The following is a 25,188-nucleotide window of genomic DNA, read 5'->3' as shown; positions in this document are numbered from 1 at the left end:
ACTCAAAGCTGTCTGTCCCCTAGGCTGTTACGCCCAGCTTCAACATATTTTTTGAAGTTGTAGGGATACGTGTACATCACCCCGTCTTAGAGCAAATGGTGCTTCAGCCTGACCAAGTTTAATGTCCATATAAAAATCAGAAATCTTCCAAACTGAAGCCTGAAGAAACATTTCCCTTTTCTTCTTCCAGTCTGTGTGTCATCTGCACCCCACATCCCCACTGCTCATCTGCGTCAGGCCACGTTCTATCTAGAAACATTTCCGGTGGGACACTTGGACAAGAACTAATTACAGCAGTAATGAAACTGGTCCCATGAACGTAGGCTCTGCACAACAAGGATGTTTGACGGGAGGCCTCAGCCGCGGCCTGCAGGGTCTGTTCACGTTTTCTGCCTGGCTTCCCTGCAGATGTTGTGCAGAAAATGAAGCCTGCAGTTAAAGTCATAGAAGGCCTAAGAAATCCAGAAAAATGGAGTGAGATTCATCTCCTTGGGAATATTTTTGAAAACCATCCACTAATAAGAAGAAATTTAAGAGGTTCGTTTCAGAGCAGATGATGTCCAACTGCAGGTGGGTCAGTTTTGTCATTGTTGCTCGCTAGTTGGCTTTCTGCTGCTTCTAACACGCCGCTTTTAAGAGAAGTGGCCTGAGTCGGCCCTCAGAGCAGAAAGGTGAGCTGGGCCTGGAGACAGCCAAGCTCCTCTGCTGTGTAGTGACCCGCTGAGAAGGAAGGGTTGGCCCAGGGCTTCCTCTGACTCTCTCCCTCAGTTATAAACTCTATGAAGGGAAAATGGAACAAAAATCTTAATTCAATATGGTATTGTCAAAGTATAAAAATAATTGTCTTTGGAGGGGATGGTATAGTTCAAGGGGTAGAGTACATGCTGGATTCAATTTGCGGAACCTCAATGTAAAAAAATAATAAGAAAAAATCTTTAAAAAAAGAAAAATAATGAAGAAGAAAAGAGATCTCAAACAACCCCAGTTTAAAAAGAAAAAAAATTCCTTTAAAAATAGTAGTCAGCTAGGTCTTTTGCTAGATTAGGAGTTTGGGATTAACAGGTACACACTACTATGTATAAAATAAATAACCAACTCTCAGGTCCTTAATAAATTATTTCAACCTGAATCCTTTTTCTTTTTTCCCCTAAGCAACCCGTGGAAGCCTCTGAAATTCTCATCTTATAAAAGAATTCATTTAAAGGTGGTTTGAAAGTTACTGGTTAAAACAGTTATTTGTGGTTCCATGAATATAGGTCTAGTAAGAAAGACAGACAGTAAACCAGTAAGCAAATAAATATATGATGTACTACCAGGTACTAATAATTGCCACAAAGAAACATAAAGCATTTTAGGAGGGAAAATGTTTGAATAGGAAATATGTGCATGCTATTCTAAATAATCTGGTCAGATAAGTCCTCTCTGAGGGTAAATAATTTGAACAAAGTCCTGAATAAAGCAAAAGAATAAGCCACGTATGTAACAGACAAGAAAAGCCTCCCAGGCCGGAAGAAGTGTAAGTACTAGACTTGGAGTTAGAAACGCAGCTGTCCTGGTGGGGACCATCGGGGCGGTGAAGATGGGCTGGAGCAGAACGGTGAGAGCTGAGGCTGCAGAGATCGGTGAGGGCCCGGATCACATAGGGCCTTGGTAGGGACTCTGGATATCCTTCTGAATACAATGGAAAATCACAAAAGTATTTTGCAATGCGGAACAACTTGATCTGATTCATACTTTAATAAGACCCTTGTGGGTAACGTATGGGGAATAAGCAATGGAAGCAGGGCAAGGTAAGCTGATGGGAAGCCAGTGGGAAGAGTACTGCTGACCTGGAGAGAGACACCGAGGTTGGACTGGGATGATGGCGGGAGACGGGCAGAAAGGGGGACACGAATTAACAGTAACGGTCACAGGCCTTAATGCTCAAGTTGGACACAGACACAGAGTGGTACAGGGTGATGGGTATGTGATATTTGGGGATGAGCCACAGTTTTTGTGCAGAGACCTGACAGGAGAATAAAGTGGGGATGTTGACTTCGGTAAGAAAGGTTGGTGGGTTTTGAATTCCCCCTAGAGTCGCGTCTGTTTCTCTGTACATGACGTCAGCCGAGCAGGGATGGGTGTTCCTACTTCTGCAGAGAATTGCGTGTCCTCCTCATCGACTAATTCGAGAGGCCGACCTGCCCATCCAATTGCAACATCTTGAATCTGCTTCTTTCTATCCAGGAGGAGATTTCCAACTAAGATGCTAATCAAAAATTCCCGTGTCCAGAGTTAGAGATGTGTGCCTTTGGGAGGATCTCAGAGATGCCTCCACAGAGGCTCGGTGTGCTCTCTCTCCCTCAGAGAACACAGTTCCCTTCAGCCCACTGGGTCTCAGCAGAGAAGATTTCACACATAGCCCCTCTCAGGCCATGGGGACCAACCTCCCGCTTGGCCGAGCTCTGAAAATGAGCACGAGTTCCGGGCAAAGGGCCTTCTCCAGGGGGCCATCTGGCAGATTACATGAGGACAGTGTACAAAAGGGTGGGAGGGTTGATGGTATAAATGCATTTTAATTTTTGCTCTGAAACTGATTCTGTCCTTCTGTTTTGTTAAGCAAGTGTTCTTAGGCCAGACATGATTCTCCTTTTTTCTTTATATTTGATCATCCAAGAGGTTTAGATAGGGGATTTGTTTTAGGGTAAGAATCTTTAAAAAAAAAAAAAACCTTGCAAATAGCGTCTTGTTAGGCATTTTGACAAGTGAATTCTCCAGGCAGTATTGAACCCCCTTGTTCCTCCAGGGGGTCTCCAAAGGTATACATGTTCCAAATCTGACCCAAAACCAATGAGACTTTTCTTTTTTTTAAGAACTTCACCATGGGCAAAAGATGTCACTAAAGAAGGTGAGAAAAGAGCAGGTCCCCATAATCCAGAGTCCCTCCCAAAGAGCCCACAGAAGTAAAGAGGAGATGAACGAGAGAAACGTTTTATTTATACACACGCAGGAGCCAACCAGAAAAGTACCTACCATGTTAAATGGTGAAAGTTAAAGGCTTTTTTATCAACCTAACTTAATAGGGAAAAGGGAAAGGAGAGAATTGGCTTCCATGACAGGTTTTCTTCTGCATCTTTTGAATCTCAATTATTTTCAGCTTAAAGAGGTTTTGTATTAACCGTGGGTTCCATCTGACTTTCCATTCCTCGAACTTTGTTCTTCTTTTTCAAGATTCACTCATGTATTCTGACCCCCTGGATTTTCCACGTGAATTTTAGATTGATTGTCAATTCCTGCAAAACACCACCTGGGATTTGGGTAGGCATTCTTTGAATCCTTAGATCTATTCATGGACCTTTGTCAACTTAGTAGAATGAAGCCTTCTGCTCCATGAATATGGGATTATTCTCTTTGAATTTAGGTCTTAATTTCTATCAACAGACTCTCTCATCTATTGTAGTCTTCAGTGTCCAAGTCGGGTACTTCTTGCTCACCTGTATTGGATGCTGATTCAGAAGAGACACGACCTCCTGGAGAACCTCTGCTTCCACTGAGCTGAAATGGAACTGAGTCCTGAGAAGGCTTTAAATTATTTTAAAAATGGGATTAATGTACTTTAATTACTCCATAGATGAGTAATGAATGGGTCACATTAGCATAGGATTTTAATCCTTTTAGAATTAGTAGAGTAATACAGACACAGTACAAAAAATTGAAATATTGCCTAAAAAAGAAGTGATTTGTAATTCCCACCCACAGCGGTGTCTGTCATGAATGATTTGGTGCTTATGTCTCAGTCTCTGTGTCTCTCAGTATGTCTCTCTCCATCTCTGTCTCTCACACACTCACAATCAGATCAATTTCCATCTATATTGATTTCACACACATGTGGTCGTGCAGATGGGACCCTGGATGCAGAGAGTGGGTCTGCATACTTCCACCCTGAGGCCTCCCTTGACATTGGGTTGAGACCAGGCACCCACTTTTCCAACTGAACAGCATTCATTCATCCACATGAACCAGAACGAATGGACCCCATCCCCTCTCCATCAACATTATTGTTGCTTTAATTCCGACTGTTTCAACCAGTGCTGTGATGAACACCCTTGAAAAGGCATCTTTGAATAGGTGTGTAAGGATTTTAGCAGGATGAACTGTAAGTATCAGATCTTCTGAGGAAGAGATGCATCTGTCGCCCTTTGATGCGTCCTGCACCCTGTTCTCCTGAAGAGGAGCGTCCCTTCACTCTTCCCTCCAGGGGATCTGCTGGAGCCTCTGCCTGCTTACATTGTCACCAGGGCTGGTTGTCACCTGACTAAAGAACCGCCAGTGTGATGGTGACCAATGCTGTCTCTGCAGTGTTTCCGTCTGCCTCTGTTCTCACCTGAGAGGTCAAGCATCTCTAACACACACTGGCCACCTGCATTGCCTCTCATTGGAACTGCCCATGTCTGTTCTGTTTCTGTTTAGAACACTGAGTTTCAAAAGGATTTTGGACTACAGGAATGGGAAAAATTTCTCCAACCTTGGGTTATGAGGAATGCATTTTCCAGGTTGTGGTTTGCCTTTCAAGCAATTTTTCTGGGCTTTTACTAATTTTTTTGATTCGTTTGGTTTTGTTTTTGCCACAGGAAGAGCTAAGCATCTCCCTTGTGTCTTCTGGCTGTGGTGTCACAGGGGGAACAGCAGTGTCTACCCTGAGATTATGCACAGAGTTACCAAAAGGGCTTCATTTTGTGCATCACATCTTTAATCCCCCTGCATATCCCCTGAAAATAATAAAAATGCTGTTTCAAGTGAAAACAAACAAAAATCCTCAGCCCCAGGTGAAAACATGTGGGCAGGAAGGAAAAAATCCTTTTTTAAAATTTCATTGGCAGGGAACAACCAGTAGAGGTAAAGACACGCAAAGAGAAAGAGGACTTGGGGTTGTCAGGGGCTGGGTGAGGAGGGAGGGGAGTGCATGCTCTGGATCCAAGGTTTCACTTTGAGGAAAGAAATAGTGTGAAACTAGATGGTAGTGATGGTCGCACAACATTGTGAATGCCCCTAATGCTCCTGAATTGCACAATTTAAAAGGGGAAAAGTCTACATTTTATTACATGAAACTCTAAAAAGAAAAATAAAGGATGTCATAAATGATGTGAAACAAGCAAAGGAAACTAAAGAAAATGAAACAAAAACATCTCCAGCAGAAGGGACGTCAAGTTTGTGGGGGGACTGACGGTGGAATTTTGGAGAACATTTTGGAGAAGAAGGTGTGGGTGGGTGCAGAGGGGGCTCTACCCCAGGTGGTGGTGATGCCTGAACTGTTTCTCCGTTGCCCAGCAGTCCAGCTGCAGACGCAGGTTCAGGAGGAGCTGCAGGAGCGGCAGGAGGGAGCTCGAGGTCTCCTGCTGGATCCAGTTCGTCCCATTTTTGGTCTCTGACAGCTTCCCCTGCCCCTGCCTCCTCTGTAACTATTGGAAGTGGAGAGAGTTTTAAGTCTTGTGGAAGATCTCATGCTGTGAGAGAGGAAAAATTTACGCACCTGCCTCCCTTTCCATGTGCCTCTACAAGGACAGAAATCTTCCCAGAGCTTTCCAGACAGCTCCCACCCAGAAAGTGCCCACAGGATGTATTCTGTGACTGAATTTTTCCAGACAGGTGTTCTGAGGCCATTCTTTTTTCTGGTCCCAACAGTAGCCTCTAGGGACACCTCCCTGTGTGGCCCAGCCTTCGCCCCACCCTCACCTACACACATACACCAGCCCTGCTTTTTTGACTTTTGGTCTCTGCTTCGGGGGCTCCTGGTCCTCCACCTGACTTGCAGCGAGGTGGGCACGGTGCTCCAGGTCAGACCAGGGTGTGCTGAGCAACCCGTCAGCCCCGGGTAGGTCCCTGGGAGAGCCCTGGGTGATGTCTGGGTCGGAGGCCTGCCCCACTGATTTGTGGGCCATGGTGGTGGGGACCCCTCCATATTCAGACCCACCAGGAGTCTGCGCTGGCCCTCAGAAGAGTGACACACCAGTCCTTCACTTGGGGAGGGGGCGTTGGTGTTCTTATTCATCAGCTTCTTTTCAACATGTGGTATCTGGCTCTGCAATGATAGTGACCAGCAGCTGACCCAGCATGGAAGTCTCAGAGTCCTTCCCGGCCAGGAACACTCCTGATTCTGTAGACTCTACCCTCTGCTGCTAGATCAGACCGGAACCTTGTTCAGCTCAGACATCCGGGAGGGAAAATGCATACCCAGAGAGCATGGGCTCCACCTCGGGCGGCAGGACCCTTCCCCGGCTCTCCACATCCCAGCCAGCCAGCTTTGTCCTGGGCTGTCTACGTGACCGGGCCCCCAAGGCCTCTGTCCTGCTCTTTCTTGAGGCAGATACCCATCCCCAACATGACTGCTCCACCTCCACCAGGCAGGATGGGGCCGTGTGGCTACCTGGATGGGATCTGAGTGGTGGCCCAGCCTGGGGGGGCCTGCCCTGGGCCTCCCTGTGTTACCTTTGGGTCTCTCTGGCCAAAAGGCCAGAGGCGCCTTGGGTGAGACCTGACCCAGTGCCGGCAGCGTTGGTAGAGACCCTCGCTGAGGGCTTTCCGGGGCCTGTGGCCTCAGGATAATGGGATGCAGCAGAACATGCCTCTGTCTCCAACCAGGTGAGCTGAGTAGGGACTTCTCTACAGAGCGGGTGCCTGGTGACTTCGGTTCCAAGTTCTGTTGGGCTCTATTGCCAGGGAAGTGAGGTCACTTCCTGGGGTCCACTTCTCCAAGCTTCCTCCTGACACAAAGCTCCTCAAGGGCCTTTCTGGGCTTCCAATCTCTCATTTCTCACTCCATGCCATGTCCACACACAGTGACACCAACTCAGCCCCCCCCATAGCCCTGGGGAGTCCTGGATGCAACCAGTGCCGCAGCTCTGAAGACACAGCTGGGTTCAGACCTGGCTCCCCCTACTCAGCAGTGTTATCATCCTGGACAAGCCACGTGCCTCTCAGGGTCTCCCCAATCCCCCATCAGCGCAGTGGGGATCATTCTGGCCCCTGCTTCCTAGAGAAGCCATCCTGTCTCTAGACCTAGAAACACCTATTGCATCTGTCACCCCCACGGGCTGGCATCACAGGGAGATCGTGCACAGACTCAGCAAAGGAAGGAACCCACAGAGGGCTGGTGGAGTGCAAAGCACACCCCACACAGGCCGGGGTCTGCCCTGGGGTCTGGAGAAAGTCACTTTCCTTGCTGCTTGCTTCCCCGCTCCCAGTCGTGAGACTGAAATTAAATACAACTCTGACATCGTCCGCTCTGGCATACAACCTCCTAGGTCATTCTGTCATGTTGACATACAGGCCCAGTGTCCCATCTCGGCCTCTGTGGTGGGCTGCCCCACAATGGCTTCCTATTTTTTGCCTTCTGTTCCCACACCCTTGTGGGATCCCCACACCCTTGTGGGATCCCCACACCCTCCCCTGGAGGGTGGATCGACTTTGGGACCAGGTTCTGACACATAGACTGACTTGTGAAAATGTATGTGAGTTCCACTCATTACCAGCTCCAGTGTTCCTTCTCTCTGTCTCTGTCTCTCAGTGCCTCTCTGAGTTGTCTCTCTCTCTGTTTCTCTGTCTCCCCCTGCTTCTCTGTGTTTCAGTCTGTCTGTCTCTTTTCCTGTATGTATGTGTGTATATATTTATGTGTATATGTGTGTATTTATGTGTGTGTATTGTACGGGTCCAGGGCAGGTCACTTCTGAAAATCCCTTGACGACATATTGATTATTTTGAATTCATGTTACTGAAGAAACATTATCTTTGAAAATTGTGCAAGCACTTTGGTGGGATCTTCTCTAAGGCTCAGCACTGCTAGGGAAGGGATACACCTGTGGCACTTTGATGCATCCTACACCTTGTTCTGCCGGAGAGGAGCGTCCATTTGCTCTTCCTTCCAGGGTACCTCCTGGGGCCTCTGCCTGCTCACGTTGTCACCAGGGCTGGTTGTCACCGGGCTAAAGACCTGCCAGGGTGATGGTGGCCAATGCTGTCTCTGCAGTCTGTCTGTCTGCCTGTGTCCTCACCTGAGAGGTCAAGCATCTCCAGTACAAACCGGCCACCTGCACTGCCTCTCGTTGGAACTGACTCTGTGTGTTTTGTTTCTTTTCAGAACACTGGGCTTCAAGAGCTTTTTGGACCACAGGGATGTGAAGCTTTTTTCCGATCTTGGGTCATGAGGAAAGGTTTTTCCAGGCTGTGGTTTGTCTTTCCAGCTGTCTTTCTTGGCCTTTGTTTTCTGCTTTTGTTTGGATTTATTTTGCCACAAGAAGAGCTAAGCATCTCCCTTCTGGCTCTGGTTTCACAGTTAGAACAGCAGTGCCTACCCCGAGATTATACACAGAGTTACTAAAAGGGCTTCATTTGGTACGTCTCATCTTTAATCCATCTGGACTTTCCTCTCAAAATACAAAAATGCTAATTCACGTGAAAACAAAAAAAAATAATTTACCCGTCCCTACTTAAGATATGTGGGCAGACAAACCAAAAAAAAGCCACCTTTTATACGATTTCACTGATAGGGAACCTCCAGGATACGTAAAGACATAGAGAGAGAAAGGGGATTAGGGCTTGTCATGGGCTAGGGGAGGTAGGACGTGGGGTGCTCTTTGTATACAAGCTTTTACTTTGAGGAAGGAAATAGTCTGAAACAAGAGGTGCTGGTCTCACAGCACTGTGAATGCAATTAATGCTCCTTAAAATTGCACAATTTAAAATGGGAAAAGGCTAAACTTTATTCTTATATACTTAAAACAAAAATAGAATATAGTATAATAGAAAAGAAAAAATCTGACTCCATAGAAGATCTGTCCTTTTGGCTTTAACCCTTTGCCCTCTTTTCTAGGCTTAGTTTTACTAGCTCTGCACCTTTTGTAAAACAATGTTGCCTTTAGCCTTAAATATACAGAAGAGCCTACTTTCAAGGCTTTGATTTTTTAAGGATATTAACACTTTTGCACTTATATAAAGACAACAGGTTGTAGAATAGAAAACTACTTTTGTTTTGTTAGGGGATTTACAGAGGCACTATGACCTGGTCTACGTAAACAGCTGTAAACCAAGATAATGGCGGACTAATATCTTGGAGAACCATCTTCCCCATGTCAACTTCAGGCTCCTTTTCTACTAAAAAGGGGAGGGGCTGTGGTTGGTTGTTGCAAACTTGTTGGTGTAGGAATTCTTTGTTCTTGGAATCCTTTGCAGCTGTCCACGTGGGTCAGATCATGGTGTTCCTGCAAAACCTGCAACAAAACAAACTTTTTCTATTCTGCAACTTGTTATCTTTATAGGAGTGCAAAGTGTTAATATCCTTAAAGCTCAGACTTTTGAGAATAGGCTCTCCTGTTTATTTCAGGCTAAAGGCAACACTGTTTTACAAAAAGTGCAGAGCTTGCAAGTCTAAGCCTAGATAACACGGCAGAGGGTTAAAGGAAAAGGAACAGATCCAATATGGAGTCAGATTTGTTCTTCTCTATTACAGTGACTTTTGGTGAGAGCTAAGTGGATGATTCCTGGGTGGGTCCTCCACTGTCCCAGGCTGGATTTCAGGCAGGATCCCTGCCAGATTCACCATGATTTTGGACCTAATCTACCACAGAGAAACTGAAAATTATTGGATTAAAATTACCTTTCAAAATCCCTTCAATTGCCTGTAAACTATACCACAGCAGGGGATGTCTCATTGGCCAGTCAACTGCCAGTCTCCCCTGATGCAAGGGACAAGCGTTGCGGCAAGATCCATGGTGGCCTGGCCAGTGCACCTTCCTACTTTGCTCTAAAGCTTTGGCTTCCTCACTTTGACACTTTAAAAGCTCCCTTCCCTCTTCCCTCTGGCCTGGTGTGAATGAACAAGTTCCCTGCACCCACCTGTGCTGAGTCCATGCCATGCACAAAGCCCCATGCACACAGCCCACCATCTGATGTCTAACCCTGGGATTAAGTGCATACTCTGAACTCCCCCACCCCAAAGGTCCGCGTGCCCAGTGCCTCCGCCCTAGGAGTCCAGATCACCATCAGGACCATCAACCACCGAAAGCCCAAGGCCAGTGGCTGGCAGTCTGGGATCAACCTGACCCATCAGGTCAGTTCAGGCACAGGCTGCGGGGATCAGGGTGCCAAGGCAGGAATTGGAACCACCTTCATCCCAGCCTGCCTCACCCTGTAGCCTCAGACATTAACTCTGAAGGTGCACACTAGGCTCGATCCCCCACTGGTGGCAGTAGTCATCATTACTGGAGCACGGATTTCCCCACCCCAACCACAGGGTGAAGGGTGAGTGAGTGAGCTCAGGGTAGGGGTGCACTCAGATTTAAGGGGATCCCATGGTGTGGGGGTACAGGTTGAGAGGTGTGGGGCCCGATCAGAGTGGAAATGACCTGGCTGAGAGGTGAGGGGGATAATTTCAGGATGTTGGGTGTCCTGTGCTGAGGCATGAGGGGTAAGCTTGTGGGTGTAGGGGCCATAGGTTAGGACCTAGCAGGATGGAGTGTCAGGGCAGGGACCATGGTGTGAGGAGAAGGAGCCCTGTCTTCAAGGTCTGGTGGGAGACTGGGCCTGGCCAGTGGTGGGAGGGTAGTAACAGGGAGGGGAAGTTGAGCAGGGAAAGTGGGGCTGGGTGGGTGAGGCCTGGCCTAGGGCAGTCGTGGTTCTAGTTCAATGCCAGGACCCAGTCGGTGGCTGGGTGAAGGCTCTGGGGATGGAGACCCGGCGGGACAAGCAGGAGGGGCCCCACCTGGCTCCTCCCGGCCCCAGCGGCCAGGGCCGGTAAAGCAGGAGACCCACCCGAGCAGTTTGCGCTGCGGGCGGGAGGAGGAGGGGTGCGCACGCGCAGACGGACAGACGCGCGGACGCCGGAACCCACCCAGAACGCGTGGAAGCTGGCAGCAGCCGGTTGCTCCTGGACCAGCTCCTGGAAGAGGAACACGGCCTGGGGCCTGGGCCGCCGCTTGCCCGCGGCTCGGCTGCCGCTGCCGGACAGTTAAGAGGGCGCTGGTGGGGGCGTGCTGCTCGGGGAGCCGGCGGGTGACGCCTGGGCTGTGCAGCTGAGGAGGCGCCCAGGGAGGGGTGCGGAGGTGAGGTCCCGGCCGCGCGTCCCGTTAGGACCCTGAGGCGGGTCCCAGCCGCCGCTGTGGTTCGTGGTAACCCCGGTATTAGTAGTTCCTGAACACCGTGTTTTTGCCGCCGCTTATACACGGGTTTAGGAGAGCAGGTACAGCCCCGGGAGTTGGGAGGGCGCCGGACGGTTCCAGAGCATCTCCGACTGGCCCTCAGACGATGGCCTGCTCCTTGCAGGTGGGTGCGGTGCGGTCGCGGGGCCTCGGATGGAATGGGGACTGCCCCATGAGAGCCCATGGATTTGCTCCCATCTTACCTGCGGCCTGACCTTGGGGGCGGCCTCTAAAGACCCAGGTTAGTGGGACTCAGGTTACAGGTCAGTCTGCTCCTGGGAGATGGGCTCGGTGCGATGAGTGTGCTGGGATGGCTGCAGCAGCAGCGGGAAATTATTGCAACCCCCGCGCTCTCACAGGGCAGCCCCAATCCCGCCATCGCAGCTGCCGCCTTTCCCTGACAGCACAGCACCCGCCTTCCAGGAGCAGGCTGACCTGTAACCTGAGTTCCACGAACCTGAGGCAGCAGAGGCCAAGCTCAGGCCATGCGCTGGGGAGTTTGAAGCAAATCCAAGGGCTCCCATGGGCAGACCCCATAACCCGCCACTGCCTTCAACCACACCGTGCCCTCCTCCCGAGAGCAGGCTGACCTGCGGACCGTGCCTGGAGCAGCAGAGGCCGAGCCCTGGACAGGCCATGGGGGAGATGGGGGCAAGTCTACCAGCTTGCCAGGTCGCTGCCCATCTCCCTGCCGCTGCCCCAGGTTCGTGGATCAGTTGTTTTCAAGTCAGTGGTTTCCTGAGATGCAGGCGTGGTGCAGTCAGGTGGCGGGGGCTGCAGGGAGGGGTGCTGCCCCAAGGGGAGCAGGTGGACTTGCTCCCATCTCCCCTAGGGCCAGACCTGGGGACGGCCTCTGCTGCCCCAGGTTTGCAGGACGCATGTCATGTCAGCCTGTCCCTGGGAGGAAAGCTCAGTGTACTCGGGGCAGCCTCAGTGGCTGACAAGGATTTTAGAAGTGGGCTCTAGCCCAGCATAACTAACTCTCCTTTCTTCTCCTGCTTCCTCAGTTGGTGGCTGTATCAGCTTTTTCATTATAGGTTATTGCTAGATAATGAACATAGGTTTCTGTGCTATATAGAAGAAACTTAATTTAAAATCTCTTTTTATATATAGTGGCTGACATTTGTAAATCTCGAACTCCCAAATTTATCCCTTCCTATCCCCTTTCCCTGGTAACCTTGATTGTTTACTAAGTCTGCAAGTCTGTTTCTGTTCTGTAGATGAGTTCACAGTGTCTTTTTCTCTCTTTTTTTACATTGCACATATGAGTGGTATCATTTGGTATTTTTCTGTTTCTGGCTGCTTTCACTTAGAATGACGATCTCTAGCTCCATCCATGTTGCTGCAAATGGTTTTATTTTGTCCTATTCATGGTAGAGTAGTATTCCAGTGTATAAATATGCCACAACTTCTTTATCCAGTCATCTGTTGCTACATTTAGCTTTCCTCCATGTCTCGGCTCTTGTATACAGTGGTGCTGTGAATACTGGTGTGCAGGTATCTTTTCACATTGGAGTTCTTTCCAGTTATATACCCAGATGTGGGATTGCTGGGTCATAGGGTAAGTCTACTTTTAGTTTTTTCAGGGATTTCCATGCTTTCCATAATGACTACACCAAACTAGATTCCCACCAGCAGTGTAAGAGGGTACCCTTCACTCTACAGCCTCTCTAGCATTTATCATTCATGAACTTTTGAGCGATGGCCATTCTGAATGATGGGAGCTGATACTTAATTATAGTTTTGATTTGAATTTCTCAGTTTATTAGTGATATCGAGCATTCTTTCATGTGCCTATTGGCCATTTGTGTCTTCATTGGAGAAATGCTTGTTTAGGTCTTCTGCCTATTTTAAGATTGAGTTGTTTGTTTTTTTGTTATTAAGTTGTATGAGCTGTTATATATATTCTGAAAATTAAGCCTCTGTTAGTCGTATCATTTGCAAATATTTTCTCCCATTCGTAGGTTGTTGTTTCCTTTTGTTTTACTTATGGTTGTCTTTGCTGTGAAGAAATTTATGAGTTTAATTATGTCCCTTTTGTTTATTTTTTCTCTTATTTCCATTGCCTGGGTAGATTACCCTAGGAGAATGTTGCTAAGATTTATGTCAGATAATGTTTTGCCTATGTTTTCTTTTAGGAGATTTATCATGTCTTGTCCATCTGCATCTTAAGCCTGTACTCAACATCTGTGCTTCAGTTTTGAATTTTGAGCTTCTTAGAGAAAACCTACTCTTAGCTCATACGTCAGATTCAACATGTCTAAAGCTGATTTCATAATCTTTTTTCTTGCAGCGTCTCCACTTATTCAGTGGGATAATCATTCTTTCGGTCTTGAATACACAAAGGCTTGGAGTGGTCTTTGATTTATCTTTCTCTCACCACCCTCCACATTTTGTCAGCTTCTTGAACTGTATGTTTTTGGTTTCAAGTGTCTATTCTGATTGCTGATACTCTGATGAAGAGCTTTCATCCCTGATACATGAATTTTTCCTTCTGCTGAATTCTTGGATATTCTCTCCCCCCCCTTTCAGTCAACCTACAGTTTTGGTGCTCCCACATCTACAGTCAAGTCAAAGACTTAACACAACCAGATCTCAGCCAGGGAGTCTCGACCCTTCATCATTTTGGACTTACCTTATTTGTTCCAATCATTATGTAACTTAGCCTCCTAGGGTAACCTGTGCCTTATTAAAAACCAGGAGTCACCAGCCTTTTCCTATCCAGTCCTCAGTTAAAACAGCTTAGAATTGCCCTGAGAACTAGTTGGAGCCCCATCCCCTTCATAGAGTCTTCCCTATTTATTCCAAATACTTCTAGCTCCTCTTTGTATTCCTGTACTGTTTATGATCAGTAGTCTGTAATCTTGGATTTGAGTACTGACTTGGTACCATTCCTGGGTGGTTTCCAATGTGTCTCCTCACTTAGCTGGTAACTGGAGAAGACTCACTTGTTCAGCCTCCTTTATACCCCTCACCCTGCTTAGCATCGGGCAATAACAGGCATCCAGGCAGTGCTTACCTTCTTTATTTATTCGCAGTGGTGGTGGTGTGGATTATAGCTAATAACTATTAATTCAGTGTTGCAATTAAAAAAGAAAGCCAAGAAAATCCATAAAACTTTATCTCCATGTTCAGTTTAGTGCTTTACCTCAATAGTTTTCTTAAGACTGTGTTTACATTCACATAGTGTTCAGTGCTTGTACAGTTCCCTGAGGCAAGCAGGTGAGATGTCATTATGTTTGACTTTCATGTTACATTTCATATTGGATATATTTGTGCAATGACAAAACCTTCTTTTATAAGTAAACAGCCGGAAGCCCAGAGAGACTAAGAGCCTAACCCAGGGTCACCTGGTTAGTGTTTGGCACAGGCCAGGACCGCAGTTCACATCTTCCAGCTGATCCTCTTCCAGTGCCTTTTCATTCCACTGCTGGGAAATGTAGCCCCATCAGCCAAACGGCCAAGTCACATTGCTGCCCCTTTACCTGCCAGTGATGGCAGTGCTTCAAAAAGTGGCAAAGGAAAGGTCAGAAATAGGAGTGATAAAAGACATGGAAGTGCTGGAAATGGATCCTCAACCTCCTCCTCCCTACTTGAGCGCCACACAAGTGTCCCACTCTGACAGTGCTGTTCATTGTTTATAACATAGCCTTAAAATCAGACTGATCTTTTATAGGACATGCTTTTATCCTGGTCCCTTTCCTACTAGTAGTCACCGTCATGGGCAGAAAGTGCCTGGCTGTGCTCTGTTTGTCACGTAGGTGGGAGGGAAAGTGGGAGAGGGAGTTGGTTGAACTGAAGCCGAGCTTTTTACAGCTCTGTTGTTCTAGGACCAGAGCAGTTCCACTCTTGCTTTCATCACCTCTCCACCTCCGAGTCCCAGCCACCCATTCCTGCCTGCTTCCCCACATGCCACATCCTGGGGGAGGACAGAGTGTTGGGCAATGCCCCCTCCGCCCTCTGCTCTGGGAGGTGCAGGAGTCTGCATTAACTTTTGAGCTGTTTTGGTAATTGGGCTTTTCCAGCTTTTCTAGACATCTCCTTTCCAGCTCTGAGAAATTGGAGATGTAACTTAACCATACATGGACTATACTAATGTATTCAGTGACATTAGTGTCATGTTGTCTATAATTGTGTTCTGTGACTGGATAGGAGGTTTTTTATCTCACAGGATGCTTCACATCTAATTCTAAAGTCCTAGAGGCTTGCAGGTGTAATCCAAGTTCTTACATGTCTGTAAGGTAGACATGAACATTATTTGATAATATGACCATATGTTCATAGATTACGGTTAGTCCACCGGCTCTGTATCTAATGAAAGTTTAAATACCAAACGCTTGAAGAAAATTTGCGGGCCATGTCTTTTTGCCTGTAAGTAGTTGCAAAAACTGAAATCACAACTCTACCACAAGCCACAGTGTTTCCCAGTAGAGAAAGCCCTCTAATTTTACAACCTCTAAGTAATGCAGTGGTTCTTTGAGTGAGATGAGGGATGCCAGAGTATTTTTTGGGACACTAGTGTGGCATGACAAGTATTCTGGGACTGGTTACAGTTGAATCTCTACTTCCTATATCCTGGACTGATTACAGAGGCAATGTTAGTGCGGTAACTATCTTGTGAATGCAAGTGTAGCTAGGAAGACAACAGAGAAAATAGAAGGGATATAAAGAAATGGAGGGACTTCATAGCAGTACAAATGGTGACTTTGACACCACCAGCTGCTGATGTGAACTTGGCAAGAATTTGTGAGAAGTGGTGGGTGTCATTGCAAGCAGGAGAGTCCTGCAGCTTTTGGGGTGAACAGGCAAAGGGGAGAGCAGATATGGTGGCTATCCAGGGGCTATTTTTGTCCTGAATGTGAAAATGTCCAGTCCCCTGTTCAATTTTGCAGCCACAACTTCACATGACTCAGGGCATTATTTCCACCAGAATACCATAAAAATATAAACAAACTCTGTTTCCCAAAGTGTTTGTTCTCGATCTGAGATGACTGTCCTGTGCTGGTAGGTAAGTGGGCGATGGGGCCTATTACATCACCCCCTTTCACTAGAAGTCTACCTCGCTGCTTTTCAACCTACTCCTAGAGGTGCTGTCATTCTGTTACACCTAGGCCTGTAAGACCGTCTTGCCTGAATCCTCACGTGAAGAGGGATGGTTATGTGCAGTTTTAAAAAATTGCTTGGGTCATGTGGTCCTTTGTTCCTTCCATTGGAAATCACTATTCCAGAGCAAATAGTATGCATCTATACAAACTATATTGTTTGTAAGATGTCTTTAGAGGTTTTGCAGTAGGTTTAAATATTTGCTTGGTGATGGCATCTTGATTGATTGAAGGAGGCAACCCTCACTAGGGGCATTGTGTGCTTTCTGTCTGAGAGTTCCTTTACTGGCAGCAGAGTGTTCGTAGGCAGAGTTAGAAAGTTACCTGATCTGAGAACCCGAATTTGCCCACAGCTGGGAATTGGCGGAAGAGTCTGTTATGGAAGGAAAGCTTTAGGATTATCTGGTAGCAGAGTTCTGGGATCCAAACCCTGGGAAACCTCAGCTTTTGTAGAGTATGTTCTGTAACAATAGGCTATAGGATAATTTTTACACTTGTTATAGGATGTAGAGTTGGGGAAAGGCTTAAAAGTGCAAGAACCTTAAAAGAGAATCTCCGAATATTTTAAAGAAGACAGTTCTCAGAATGAGAGCTTTTCTGGAAAAGACTAGCTCTTCACTTCACAGGGGAAGCAGGGAGCAGGTGTAACTGCACTTACGGTAACTTAAAAGGTAAACCTTACCCTCCCACTTAGCTGTTTCCTGGTGTAGGTTCATCTCCCACATCTGTAGTTTTAGACCTGATGTGTCATTTTCTGGTACTCCATTCTGCTTCTTAGTGAGAGACTGACCCAAAGTCACATAGCAATTGAAAAATTGCGCAAAGGTCTTTATTGTTAAAAATGTGGACCTGTGGCAGGGTGCTGCATTTGCAAGTGACTTTCAGTACAGAGACCACTGAAAAGAATGCAGTGTTATTTCTTATTTTATTCCTTTAAGCCTTTGAATAGAAGGTTTTCTTTGCAGAGTGTCTGGAGTACATCAGAACAAGCAGGAACTAAAATAGCTTTAAGAAAGCTCCAGTATAGACGTTGCTTATAGTGTGGTATCTGTCTTATGTTAATTCTTTAAAGCAGGAAGTTGTAACTCTCAATTTCTTAAGCAAATATAAACATTCTTGACTCTTATTGACGTTCTTTGTTGGGTGAAGCTGCTTTTGCTTCCATTCTGAGCATTGAAAGGCCTTCTATGATACTTCTACCACTCCTCAGTATTTTATTTTCCCTCTGTTGTGAACTTGTTTTTAAACTTGAAGCATATATAAATATCACTAACTTGCTACATATGTAGATATTCTGTGTTACATACTCAGAAAGTTTGTGTACATCACACGTATCTACATAATTCCCCCCTTTCCAACTGTGTTCCTGATGAAAGGATGGTGGGAAATGGCATTATGGGGATATGTCTTACAGTACACAGTGTTTCCCCTGTTCCCTCTACCATATCTGGATGTTCTTTCATCTTCCAGCTTCTAGACTTACTAGCTCTTTTTCTTAAGCCAGGTGTATCTCATCCCCCTGCGCACACACACATGTGTACACACACACACACACACACATTCTACTGTAGGGAGTAGTGTGCACCATCCAATTCTCCCACTCCAGCTCTGGACCCACCCACTGGAGGCAGTGTCTTGCACGAATTAATTTGTAAGTTGCTTTTTAAAACTCGAGTGGTCAGGAAATAGGACTGATATCCACACCTAGTAGGCAGGCCCTCAAGGACAACTTCTATGGTTAATGCCAGGTTATCTTAATGTTTGAGTACCTGGGTTTCATGTCTTCCTGTGCCACCTGTGTGACCCATGATTCCCACATTTCTGTCTCCTGCTAGAATTTTTCTCTCCAACTCTGGACTCTTACAATCTTCTGCTGATTTGACATCTTCACTTGAAACTCTGATATCTTAAAAGCAACATGTGTAAAAACTGAGCTCTTTGTTCTCCTACACCCCAAACTGGTTCTTCCTGCAACCTCCCCCATTCAGTTAGTGGAAACTTAATCCATCCAGCTGCTTGGGTCAAAAAACTTGGAGTTATTCTGACTTTCACTGACATACCACATGAATTCTGTCAATAGATCTGGTTTAACACTGCCTTTAAAACATATCCAGAACCCAGCCACTTCTCACCATGGTTCCTGCCTCCACTGCTGCTTCCCTACCCTGAGCCACTGTCCTCTCCTCCTGCACAGCCCTTCTCAGAGGCTTCCCTCCTTTCATCTCTGACCCGTTTCGACTATTCTCACCTGGCAGTCAAGTGAGCCTCGAAAACCTAAGTTAGATTGTGTCGTCCTTCTGCAGTGCCTCCCCATTTCACTCTGGGTAAAAGCCACAGTCCTTACAACGTCCTCCAAGGCCATACAGGATCTGCACTGACCCTTCTCCGCAGCTCCAGCCGTGCCCCCATTCTGGAACATGCGAAGTGCACGCTGGCCTCGGTGATGGTTAGTCCGTCCACCTGGGACTTCTCACCTCCAAGTCTTAGTTCTAACCTCAGTCCTCAGTGTGGCCTGCTCTGGTATTTAATACAACATCACCCTCATCCCATACCCTAAACTCTCTTTACCTTGCCCTTTTTTGATTTTTCCATGGTTCCTCTTTCCTAACATGCCACCTCCTCTGCTGCTCTGTTGTGTGAATTGTCATCTCCACCCCCATCCCAGCTAGACTCCAACAAAGCTCCGTGAGGACAGGACTTTTGTATTGTTTATTTATCTATTCCAACTGCCTAGACTAGTCCTGGGTACATAGTAGGCAATCAAAAATTATTTGCTGAATAAATTAAAAGACTATTTTAAAAATGAATCATCCTTTCAGGAATGGGTGAGGATAGGAAGCTGCATCAAGGACAATGGTGCAGTAAATAATGATATTTGCCTGTTGTTCTTTGTGTGATTTATATATGTGTTTTAGTCTTAATTTTGTATCCCAGTTTCTTAATTTAATATCTGTATTAAGGTGTAATTTACAGGCCATAAAATTCACACATTATAATTGTACAAGTCAGCCATTTTAGCTATTTCTAGATTTGTGCAACTTTGTCCTCACAAAGTCCCCTTGTGTCCGTCCATATGCAGTTTGCCCCCCCTCAGTGTCACCCTGATTTTATTTCTTTTTTTTTTTTTTGGCAATCACATCTCAAACGGATAATTTACACAGCAGTACTAATATAGCTTTGCACTTTTAGAAATGACACACTTAAATATGAAATTAGCGGTCATTGCTGAATGTAGGTAGCAGTATCAGACATTGGTGAGAAGAATGGACCTGAGTGTCAGACTGGCTGCAGTCTTACCCAGCTCCACCATTTACAAAGTTACCCAAATTATTTTCTGCCTCAAGCTCTTTATCTGTTATATGGGGGTAATAATAGCAGCTTACAGAGTTGTTGTGAGGATTAAGCAAACAGGGAAACAAAATTTAGTATAGTGGCCTGCTTATGTTATTACCTAAGAAATAGCCTTGCAGGTAGAGGGCAAAATTCAAGTCAGTTTCTAAAGTATATGTAAAATATAATCCAGTTCCTGCCTGGTTTGTAAACACTTATGCCTACTGAAGAATTTAAAAGCAGGCTAATTTCCAACAGAAAAGATCATTTCTCAGCATTTCTTTCAAAGAGAGCTGCAAAATCACTTTTACTAACTAAATGTTCCATGCCCAACTCTGACAGAAATTTGACAACAGGGACGTAATTATCTACATTTTTGTTAAAATGATGCTGACCATCAGGAAGTGTTCTCAATTATATTTTAGCCTTTATGTTGAGAAATACTGTGAGACTTCTTCTAAATTAATGGGTGGGGGCATTCATTGTAGCTCTTGTAGCCTGATAAGCCTGCACTAAATTATCTTTTTTAAACTTTTAATTAAAGTAATAAATTAATTTTTTGCTGGGGGGTGGTAATTAGGTTTTTATTTATTTATTTTATTTTTAGAAGAATTACTGGAGATTGAACCCAGGCCCTTGTGCATGCTAAGAACATGATCTTTCACTTGAGCTATACCCTCCCCCCTAAATTATCTTTAATAAGGTCTTTTTCTCTGTTTTGTTACTTTATGTACAGAAGCACAAAGCAGGGTCATCAGAAGCCTCTCAATCACAAAGATGATAGTAGTGAAAAACATTGCGCAGTGACAGTGAATCCTTGGCATATGAAGAAAGATTGTAAAGTCCTGAATGAATTAAGAAGGTATTGTTACCTTAACATACATGTAAGCATGGCTCTCTTACCTTTATTTTTCACTTTATAATGAAAATAATCCCCACCTGTCAAGGTTGCTTTGTTTGATAGAGGGAATATCTAAACCCTTTTCTGCAAGTTTTTTAAATAAGTAAGAGCAGTTAATTTATCAGAAGTGTGAATGGTGTAATCTGGTCTGTGTAGTATGGTAGCCACCAGCCACATGTGGCTATTGTGAATTGAGATGTTCTATAAGTGGAAAATACATAATAGATTTTCAAGACTTTGTACAACAAAAATAATGTAAAATATTATTAATAAGTTTTAAAAGTGTCAATCACACTTTTGAAATGATAGTATATTGGATATTTTGGGATAAATGTAATTATTACTGGAATTAATTTCACTTGTTCCTTTTTATTTTCTAAATGGGATTACTGGAAAATTGTGACTTGCACTATGTTTCTGTTGACAGTGCTGGCTTCTAACTTATTGCAAATAATATGAAAAGAAAACTTTGATTAAAAATTTTGTAATTGAGTAGTTGATTTGCATCATATTAGTTTCAGGTGTACAAAACAGAGGCTCAACATTTTTATAGATTATATTCCATTTAAAGTCACCATAAAATAATGGCTATATTTCCCTGTGCTGTATGATACAGCCCTGTAACCTATCCATTTTATACTTAGTACTTTTTACCTCTCAATCCCCTAACCCCTTCCTGCCTCCCCTCTTCTCCTTCTCCCCATTGGTAACCACCAGTCTGTTCTGTGTACCTGTGAGTCTATTTCTGTTTTATTATAGTCATTAATTTGTTTTATTTTTTAGATATACATATAAGTTAATACATAGAATATTTGTTTTTCTTTCTCTGACTTATTTCACTTAGCATAATACCCTGTAGGTCCATCCATGTTATTGCAAATGTCATTATTTTATTTTTTAGTGGCTGAACAGTATTCCATTTGTGTGTGTGTTCATGTGTATATATGCGTGCGTATATATATGCATACATGTATATATACATATATATATATATATATATATATATATATATATATAATATACCACAACTTCTTTATCCAGTCATCTGTCAGTGAACATTTGGGTTGTTTCAGTGTCTTGGCTATTTTAAATTGTGCTGCTGTGAACATTGGGGTGCATGTGTCTTTTTGAATTAAATTTTTCTCCAAACATATATCCATGAATGGGATTGCTGGATCACACGGAAGTCTATTTTCATTTTTTTATGGAACCTCTTTTCTGTCCTCCATAGAGGCTGCACCAATTTACATTCCCACCAACCGAGTAGGAGGGTTCCTTTTTCTCTTAAAAGGTAAAAAATTCTCTACATTTACCTACTTTCCTTTCAGTTTAGGACACAGTTTGGCAAAAGCAAGATAGAATTTAATAGGAGTAAATACAGTATTTATTTTGAATGTCCATGCATTATGGATAGATATGTTATTGATGAGTTGGTTCCCTATTTTTGTAGGTGCAGATGTTTTTATAGCTTCACAGACATTTCAGTCTTGCAGAGAGAAAAATTTCTTTGTATTTTGCTGAACTTGTCCGGGTGTCTTTATCGGATTTGGTCCAGGCCTGCAGAGGTGAATACACATCCAAACCTGAACCATTTGAATGTCTGCAAGATATTAAGAGTCTAGAATATCAGATCTGGACTGTAACTCTGGTAAATGACATCAGTGACTGGACTCAAGAAAACTCCATTTGAGGGCAAAACCTTTCATAAGCCAAAAAGGCTTTGAAACTCTGGCAAAGCCAGAGACTTTTGTGTGCCACTTATGGCCACAAACCCATGAGGACAACCACAGGCCTTCTGGAGTGCCAAGGAAATTCCATGTGAGGAGTCCAGCACTCACAGGAATCCAACAAGTCCCTGTCTGCCAGAGCACCTTCATTGCTACTGTGCTGTTTTGAGTAAATGTCTTTTCATCAGGTTCAAATTGGTTTGTTGTTATTTTTTTGCATAAAAAAACAAATTCTTGTTCCCTGGTGTAAGTAAAAGCCTAACACTTTCTGATTTCTTTTGACAGAGAAAATATGAGCCTGTGGATCTAACCTCATCTGTGATGGTCTGCAGCTGGGAGCAACCAGATCAGTGTCAGTCCCCTTGCAGCCATTGGCTGGGAGCCTGCATGTTCCTTGGAATGGTATTTGAAACATGTCACACTAGCCGTGCCTTTGCTGTGGGCTGGGAGGCGAGTCAGTCAGAATCTGCATTATGGAATGTAAGTTTCAGATCCACAGCTAGGAGATCTTTTTTAATAGCCAGAGAATATAGTCATAAATATATCTATTAATGTATTTATGCAAGAACCTTTTTAAAGATTTTTTTATTATAAAAAGTTACCCCCAAAATTGAAAGTGAAAGAACAGTGGAATTAAAAACCATCTGTACCTTAATTATATATAAAGGATCATAAAATCCTTCTAAACTTTTTTTTGTTCAAATGAAGATATTTTTCCCTTCCAAAAAGGAAAATTATTATTTCACATTTTTTTGTTTTCTCCTTTTATTATATATTCCATATCAATAAATATAAATCTTTTAAATCCCTTTTAATGGCTGTTTAACAATATATTGAACAGATATGTAAATAGTTCTAGGTTTCAGAAATTTAAAAAATTGTCATTACAATACCACTGCAAAGAATATTTTGGTGTTTCTATTTTTAGTTACTAATTTGGACTAAAAATTAACAAGTTTGCTTTTCTTTATCTAAAACATTGGTTATTTTATGAAGGAACTGCAAGGAATTTAAAAAACTTTTCAGTAATTTCAACAAAGAAATTATCTTTAAGGCAAAAATGTATGATGTATTGCAAATCTATTTTTATTATATCTTCACTTTTACCAGTGTGACATATGTGTGTGTTTGCACAAGTGCTTTAACTACCAGCAACGTAGGAAAAATCTGTATACTAAAAATGTGAAAATATTTTCCTTGTTTGTGTTTTCATTCTCCCAATATAGGTTTTGGATGACAAGCTTGTATTTGCAAAAGTACACCCCCTGTGGGAGGTGTTCTGTACATACGCTGAGATACTGCACATAATATTGCCTCTGAAGCCCAATGATTTGAAAACCCGGTCCTCAGCCTTTGATAACTTCCGCTGTTTGATGAAAGTCCTCCAAGTGGATGAAAGTATCAACAACCGGAACAAGAGTTTTTCATTGCCCTATTTGAGAAGAGCTCCATGAAAGACTTTTATATTCAGGATAGAGATACATTCTTCAATCCAACCACCAGAAACCGCATTGTAAGTCTAAACCGAGTTTAGCTGCTGTCTTGGGGGTGATTTAGAACCTGCTGTTGAATTATCAGTGATTTGGTTTGGTTGGTTTGATTTGGTTTTTAAAAGCTGCCCATAAAAAGGAAAAAAGAGAAAGAAAAGAAATATGCCTACAGATTCCTGTTAGGATAGTAAATAGTGGCTGGTTAGTTACCTTGTATAAGCCACAAGCTCTCTTAGAACATTTTTAGGTTTACTTCATCCTTTCTCAGATCAAGTATCAAGTAAGGGACAGTGTTAAAAAAAATTCAGGATTAACAGGTTTGTGAGCTCCAGGATTTGCAAGGCAGCTTTCCCTCCCCATGGTGTAAGTCAAATGGCAGAATTGAAATAAAGCACCTCATGTATCCTCTGGTGTTAACAGGAAAAGGCTAATCTTCTTGACCTTGTTTCTTCCTGGGTAAAATGAAGATAATATATCAGGAGGCGACAAGCTCATTTAAGGCAGGAAACATGTTGTCTTGTTCACTGCTGAATCTCAGGCACCGGGAAGGCTGAGTTTAACGAGTGAATGAATGAACTGTACTTCCCCCACAGTTACCATGTGGGACAGTGAGGATTAGCAGCTAAGAGCATAGACTCTAGAGGGGAGGGCACAGCTCAAGTGATGGGGCACATGCTTAGCAAGCATAAGGTCCTGGGTTCAGCCCCCATCACGTCCTCTAAAATAGACATATAACCCTAATTACCTCCCCACCCCCCACCAGAATTACCTTATTATCTCCCCACCAACAAAAAAAAAAAAAAAAAGAGAAGTGGCCAAGAGCGTAGACTCAAGCTGGAACACCTGTGTTGGTTTCTCGCTGTCGACCTTGTAAATGTCATTTACCCTCTGTGTCTATCAAGTTCCTCACCAATAAAATGGGGATAATTGTAGTACCCACCTCGTAGAGATGCTATGGGGATTAATGAATCTGTGTCAGTGATACAACTGCCCTGGCTTATATTAAGTACTATGCATCTGTCAGCTCTTTTCATAATTACTGACAGATGTTATTATCGACAAAAGACATATTAGTTCTTTGAAAGGGAAATGCATGTTAGACCATTTCATTTATCACTTTCTGTAATTCAGGCTTTTCCCTCTGAAATACCATTTTATGTCTGTACACTAGAAAGCCACAGGGCTTTCCAAATTTCATCTGTCTGGGTTCTTGTCATGATGGCAATACTGCAGATTGCTGACATTTTTTAGGGACTCTGTCTGAGATGACAGCAACCCCTCAAATTTAGGAGCTCTTCTCTAACTGATAACATCTCGCTAGAAATGAAGTTTTTATAATGTAACAGCTTCAGACGCTTAATGATGCCATAAATGCAAGGATGTTATATCTAAGCTCTTTAAATAAATCCTGCCATTGAAATAAAGGAAATACTATATTATAGCCCTCTATGACTTTGTTATCTTTGCTAT

At 44.1% G+C, this 25,188-nt stretch overlaps 2 long non-coding RNA genes across 2 annotated transcripts; one reads left to right on the top strand and one right to left on the bottom strand.

The window, feature by feature from the left end:
* Window positions 1-5,353: 5,353 nt before the first annotated feature.
* Window positions 5,354-6,631, bottom strand: LOC140694856 (uncharacterized). Its single transcript, XR_012070500.1, has 3 exons — window positions 6,466-6,631; window positions 5,951-6,058; window positions 5,354-5,438 (listed from the first exon to the last, which is right to left on the bottom strand). It is a non-coding gene; the product is annotated as an uncharacterized lncRNA (long non-coding RNA).
* Window positions 6,632-10,947: 4,316 nt separating this feature from the next.
* Window positions 10,948-23,730, top strand: LOC140694842 (uncharacterized). The gene is made up of 5 exons (XR_012070486.1): window positions 10,948-11,072; window positions 20,337-20,484; window positions 21,733-21,792; window positions 22,514-22,708; window positions 23,455-23,730. It is a non-coding gene; the product is annotated as an uncharacterized lncRNA (long non-coding RNA).
* The last annotated feature ends 1,458 nt before the right edge of the window (window positions 23,731-25,188 follow it).

Source organism: Vicugna pacos, unplaced genomic scaffold (genome assembly GCF_048564905.1).
Source record: "Vicugna pacos unplaced genomic scaffold, VicPac4 scaffold_105, whole genome shotgun sequence".
Taxonomy (NCBI): Eukaryota; Metazoa; Chordata; class Mammalia; order Artiodactyla; family Camelidae; genus Vicugna; species Vicugna pacos.
The sequence above is the reverse complement of the archived record's forward strand: the minus strand, read 5'-3'. Positions and strand labels throughout refer to the sequence as shown.